Raw genomic sequence first — 5897 nt, forward strand, 5'->3', positions numbered from 1 at the left:
AAACCAAGATACATGTTCTGCAGTACACAAACATGCACGCAACAGTATAACAAGCCATACCGTGGGGTGCTGGACCCAGTCAAGTCTTTATATTGATAGTTTATATTTTATTTGCTGTTAGTCAGCACCTCTACACAAACACATTTTTCTGGGTGTGCACCAGCTCATGTTTTTTAACCCAGTCAGGTCTTCGACAACAATATGATATGCCATACCGTGGGGTGCTGGCTGGACCCAGTCAGGTCTTTGACAACAATAACAAGTCATACCATGTGGTGCTGGGCCCAGTCAGGTCTTTGACTCAATCACCCTCTCTCTCGCCGAAAGATCAGCCACAGAATGTTGGCACCATTGTAATAGGTTGTAATCTGGTCTCCAGCACTGGAACAGAAGAGGAATACCTGGTGCAGTAGTCTCAGGTACTGTTGGACTAGTCCAAATCATCTTGGCTTTGACACACACACACACACACACACACACACACACACACACACACACACACACACACACACACACACACACACACACACACACACACACACACACACACACACACACACACACACACACTTTGCAGGTCCATCAACCCGTCTACATACCTCTCACACCCTACAGTAACCTGTGGATCATGAGAACCGTCATGAATCGGCAGAACGTTTATAACCTGTTTATTGACACTTTATGTAGTGTTGTGTATTACATAGTTTGAAATGAGACCCCTTTGGTCATCCATAAGACCAAGTGAAAGGGCAGTACTTGCTCGTTGAGTGTAACAGAAAAAATTATTACGTTTTTTTCATTGCTCAGCCAAATGAGTTGTAGGCAGATCACTGGAAATGTGGTTGTCTTACTATGAGGTATTGTTTGTATAACTGCCATGGACAGAGTCTCCTCAATGAATGGGGCAAAGGTGTATTTATCCCCAGGACATACATGAGCCCAGGTGTGTCCCATTTTTCTGACGACCCTCCCAGCGCTGCCCACCAGCGTCCTAATAAGGAAAACAAGAGCAAAGGGAAAGAATTTGGAGGACAGAGTGGGAGGGTCATCACAGTACAAACTAGTTTAAAATCTAGACGTTTACCAAATGGTTACATGGTTATCAATTAAGACCAGTCAGATTAAGAGTGGGCGGGTTGTCACCCCCCCCCCATAAAACCGGGGACCACCAAGGACCCCGGGACACCACACCAACCATAAACACAAACAAAATACTGCCCTGGTTATAACACTATTCCACTGCCCCAGCCAACCTTGTCCTCCCCAGACCTCAGAAACCTTTGTGCACAGGAAGCATCCTTTAAGAAGAAAGATGAAAACGAGAACAGAAGGTAACAGACAGGAGCGACAAAACAGGACAATGCATGTCCACCGATCAACAGGACCAGACAACTCAGGAACAGGGCGCACGAGAAAGCGAGTCAGGAACAACATTTTCAGTCCCCCTGATGTGCCCCTGATCAAGTTGGAATGCCTGTAAAAACAAACACCATCTCATTATCCGCTGGTTAGGACACATCATAGACCTCAAGGTAAGAGGATTATGGTCGGTGTAGACCACAATAAGTATTACACACGACCTGACATAGATCTCGAAGTGTTGTAGCGCCCATATGAGTGCTAGCGCTTATTTTTCCACCACGGAGTAGTTCATCTGATAAGGGTTAAACTTCTTGGAAAATAAACTAACAGGCCTCTCAACATCGGACACATCTGCTTGCAGCAGAACTGCACCTGCCCCCACATGACTAGCATCCACCTGCAAGGTAAATGACAAATCCACGCGAGGAGCAGCCAACACCGGAGTTGAGGTAAGCAACCTCTTTGCCTGTTGACAACGAGAAGACCATACGTAAACAGCCTTACCTTTCAGCAAATCTGTCAAGGGAGCGACCACAGTAGAAAAGTTCCTACAGAAACTACAGTAATAACCAATCATTCCCAAGAAACGCATCAGTTCCTTTTTAGTAGTTGGTGGTGGAAAAGCATTAATAGCTTCCACTTTAGCCCAAACATGACGCACTTCACCATGCCCAACCACCTTACCAAGGTGCGTAACAGTCGCCTGAGCAAACTCACTTAGCCAGATTGATAGTGAGTCGACCCGCAGCCAGGCGGTTGAACAATGCTTGAATATGCGACAGATCATCCTCCCAAGTATCTGCATAAACCACAACATCGTGTCCGACCAGACCGAAGATAACCCTATTCATAAGGCGCTGAAAAGTGACAGGTACATTCCACAGGCCAAAACTCATAACCAAATATGAGTACAGACCGGAGGATGTAATAAAGGCAGAGATTTCAAGTGCCCTACTTGTCAGTGGCACCTGCTCATAGCCATTTAACAGGTCAAACTTGCTCACAAACTTAGCTGCTCCGGACCTGATCAACACAGTCCTCCATCTGAGGAAGAGGAAATTCATCTGGCTTAGTGACACTGTTTACCTTACGGTAGTATGTACAAAATATGTTTGTTCCATCTAGTTTACTGACCAAGATACAAGGAGAAGCCCAGCTGGAGAAATAAGGCTCTGCAATATCACTCTCCAGCATGTACCTGACCTCAGCATCCAGACAACGCAGTTTTCTACAGAACCAATGACGGATTGGGTCAGCATCCCCAACGTCAATATTGCATTCTATTAAGTTTGTATGTGTAGGTGTATCAGAAAACAAAACTGGAAAACTCAGAATCAGACTGACCAACTCGTCTCGCCTATCAGCAGGTAGATGAGCGAATAGGCTGTCCAAAACATCCAGTATCTGAATTTTTCAATCTACCCTGCAGTACGCAATCATCGGGACCAGGGACATCCTCCTCACCATGCACGGACCTAGCATGACAAAAAGAAGAACCCAGCGATGTAACAGTACTGGCCAAAAGAACAGGTTGACCGTCCTCTGCGGACTCCCACTCTTTGGCCCCAGAGGAACGTGCGTAATAGGGCTTTAGCAGATTTACATGGCTCAGCTGGTGTGCTTTCCTGCGTTCCGGAGTGGCAACTAGATAGTTCCGGCCTGTGTTTAAGTTCTAAATCATTCGCAGTAAGCCTCAGGAACCAATTCGTGAATCTGTAACACAGCCATTTTAACCTTATCATAGCTGACTCTGTCGGCTACACCAAGAGCTGAATATGCTTCTTGCGCTTTACCAGTCAACATTAAAGTGCAACATCAGAATCAGGCCAAGTCTTAGCGTCAGCAACACGCTCAAATAATGAAAATAACATCTCAGGGTCCTTCTCATAAAATTTTGGCAACAGACGTAAATTTCCAACAATATCAAATATGTCTGGGGCACGACCGAGAGTGGAGTGACCCCTAGGTAAATCTGGGTCACCTAACCAGTGCAAACTCTCCCCCTAGAGCTTACCTTCCCTAACCAATTTTAGACGCTCTTGTTGCAGCTTGATTTTAGCATGCTCCAAATCCAATTCCTTTTAATACTTATTTTAATACTTTACACGATCAGCACGCTCCAAATCCAGTTTAAATTCCAGTTCCTTTTCATACTTTACCCGATCATGCTCCAGTTTGGCTTGCTCATGTTCTAGCTGTAACAGAAGCAGTTCTGCTGTTCAAAAGGAACACTACTAGGGCTAACAGACGGAGCGGCCATTGTAACGAAACGGGGTGACGGCTGGGGAGGTGGCGAGTCCTCAGCAAAGGCTGCCCCAGTGGTAACTTCTAGTATAACACTCTCCATCAGATTGGCCTCCAATATCAACCGAACATAATTTTTCGATGTTTATCACAAATTTCAACCTGGATCTTTATTACATAATTCTAACAGTTCCTCTGATGGAACATGAATGAACTTGTCTACATTAGATGCCATAGTCACAAGTAACTACAAAAAATAACCTCGCTCTTCCCCTCTGCTGAGCACACCAGACCGGACCACAACAAGAGAACCGACAATCACACTGGGCACCACAGGAGAGAGATTAAATATATAAGGAGCTTCCCCAAATCCCACAATATCTCAACCCTAGTCTTTGTGTGGATTCGCGGTGGGTAATTATGCACTGAAACATGCTGGCATGGAGAGAAAAAAATAGCATGCTGGCGGATTCCCCAAAAGCCGCAGATTCCCCCAAAGCCACGGATTTTCCCCCCGAGACAACTGCTCAGTCCATGGACACCACACAAAAACAACAAAATAACCATGCCCAACGTGTTCCAAAGTAAAACACGTCACTAAGCCTAACAGGGGAAAAGACAGGCTATAGCTCCGGGTAGCAAATGGCACTACCCTACCCAAATCCCCTACTGAGGTACACAGCAGATTGTACTCACCTCAGACCGATGTCCCAACAGCGAGTAGAGCAAGAGTTTCCAGCCTGGGCAGGGGCCTGGAAACGATCCAATGTTACTCTCTCCAACGCAGCACACAACCAACTTTCCATCGCAGTGGCAAGTACCAAAAAAACTTTAAAAAACTAAGCCAACTAACACTGGGCCTACCAAACAGCCAACTCAAAAAAACTGTCACAAAAGGTGCAAACAAAGCACCTACAGAGTTTATCAAACACCAGCTCCACATTTTCTCCCAAACACAACTACCATACCAGTTACAAAACTAGTATTAGGTCCACTGGCATACTTATCCATGCAACACACTTGTTGGATGACGTCACCTGACAACCAAAAACACATACGTCTCGAAGGCCCTATACCGAACACTTATAAGACTACACAGTGAAAACTAACCAAAGCGCATCCCAAATAGCATTAACACATCATAATAATATATGGCAAAATGTCTGGGAACCAACCTTATCATCCCAGATGAGCCCACACACAATAATAATCTCTTTTGTGCAATAAAGACCTCCCTTCCCAGTAAACACCATCACCATTGGCCGACATGTAAAAATGTGTTGGGAATAGGTAGTGTGGGGAGTGTCCTGTGTCTGTGTCTGTTGCACCACACGGGACTGTTTCGTTTGTTCGTTCGTTTGTGTAGTCTGTACCTGTTCGTGTGTTCTTCGTGTCTTTATGTAAGTTCTCAAGTTCAGGTCTGTCTACGTCGTTTTGTTGTTTTGTAGTTTGTTTAAGAGTTTTACCGTCTTCACCTTTGCTTTAATAAATATTCATCATGTCTTCACAACATGCTGCATTTTGGTCTGATCCCTACTCCTCCTCTTCAGACGAAGAGGAGGAGAGAAACCGTTACAGATCCCCTGAATACAGCTCACTCTCCAAATCCCAATCACCTGAATTCTAATCACCTGTTCACACACATGTATGTCATTATCACACACTATTTAGTTCAGTTCTTTGCACCCCATCACTGTGAGGTATTGTTTGTTTTGTGACACACGTCTTTCAGAGCGCTGGGTTTCCCCTGTGATTTACTCCTCCCGTGTATGATAGTTTTTGCCTGCCTCAGCAACGATGCTTTTTGCCTATTCCCTGCCTGTACTTTAGCCTATTGGATTTCCTGTTATCTACCTATTGCCTGATCTCCCGGACTATGTTACTAGCCTTCTCCCTGCCTGTACTGTTGCCCTTTTGGATCCCCTGTGTATGACCTTCCGCCTGCCCCTGGACCCAGCTACCTGCCTCCTCCTGTGGTCCCTTGCAATAAACACCTGCTGCGCCCTGCGCTTGAAACCAGCTCCCTGTCTCCCCTCGTGTTCACTACACTAGTCTAGCAGTATGGGAGACTTTAGGGTCCGATGTTTCTATGAACTTTACGGATACAATTTGGATTTTTTGTCTGCCTGTTTTGACTACATTTGAGCCTGTGGATTACTGAAGAAAACGCGCGAACAAAACTGAGGTTTTTGGATATAAAGAGACTTTATCGAACAAAAGGAACATTTATTGAGTAAATGAATGTCTGCTGAGTGCAACCATATGAAGATCATCAAAGGTAAGGAATTAAT

This window comes from Salvelinus namaycush, chromosome 21 (assembly GCF_016432855.1).
Source record: "Salvelinus namaycush isolate Seneca chromosome 21, SaNama_1.0, whole genome shotgun sequence".
Taxonomy (NCBI): domain Eukaryota; kingdom Metazoa; phylum Chordata; class Actinopteri; order Salmoniformes; family Salmonidae; genus Salvelinus; species Salvelinus namaycush.